At 47.5% G+C, this 734-nt stretch overlaps 1 non-coding gene across 1 annotated transcript; it reads right to left on the bottom strand.

Moving 5' to 3' along the window:
* Window positions 1-380: 380 nt before the first annotated feature.
* Window positions 381-452, bottom strand: TRNAA-AGC (transfer RNA alanine (anticodon AGC)). Its single transcript has one exon. It is a non-coding gene; the product is annotated as a tRNA-Ala (tRNA).
* Between the last annotated feature and the right edge of the window lie 282 nt (window positions 453-734).

The following is a 734-nucleotide window of genomic DNA, read 5'->3' as shown; positions in this document are numbered from 1 at the left end:
CTCTGCAGGGCAATAAAGTTTAATAAAAATAATAACCACCACCACCACCAATACTTGAGTGCTTTCTCAACAAACTCTATGTTAGTTAGTCCATTCTACAGATGAAGAGTTTCAGGCAAAGAGAAACTGAGTAACTTGGCCAAAGTCACAGAGTGGCCAAGTAGTCTTACGCTTAGATCCTCAGTCATGTCCAACTCTTTGGGATCCCATGGACTGTAGCCCACCAGGCTCCTCTGTCTGTGGGGACTCTCCAGGCAAGAATACTGGAGTGCGTTGCCATGCCTTCTTCCAGGGGCTCTTCCCGACCCAGGGATCAAACCCAGGTCTTCCGCATTGCAGGTGGATTCTTTACCATCTTAGCCATCAGGGAAGCCTGAAGATGGCAGTACTGGGGATTGAACCCAGGGTCTCATGCATGCTAAGCATGTGCTCTACCACTGAGCTATACCGCCAGGTCTAGGCAAGTGGTGTTGAGCACAGTTAGATCTTGGTTTGGACACTCCTAGTAGGTTGACCCTATGTCCTGGTTTCCTGAGATAATCCAGGTCTAGGACAGTCATCCCAGTATAATTATGAAGAGGGTTCCCTTCCATGCTCTTAAAAGAGCTCTAGTGTGGTTGATAAATTATATGATCCTCCCACTTTCAGGGCCTAGTGGGGGAGTACATAGGGTTTGGGATTGTGCGATGTCTAAGAAATGATTTCTCTCCTTGGACAACCTGAGTGAGTATGGG

The sequence above is a fragment of the Bos javanicus genome, chromosome 7, assembly GCF_032452875.1.
Source record: "Bos javanicus breed banteng chromosome 7, ARS-OSU_banteng_1.0, whole genome shotgun sequence".
Classification (NCBI taxonomy): Eukaryota; Metazoa; Chordata; class Mammalia; order Artiodactyla; family Bovidae; genus Bos; species Bos javanicus.
The sequence above is the reverse complement of the archived record's forward strand: the minus strand, read 5'-3'. Positions and strand labels throughout refer to the sequence as shown.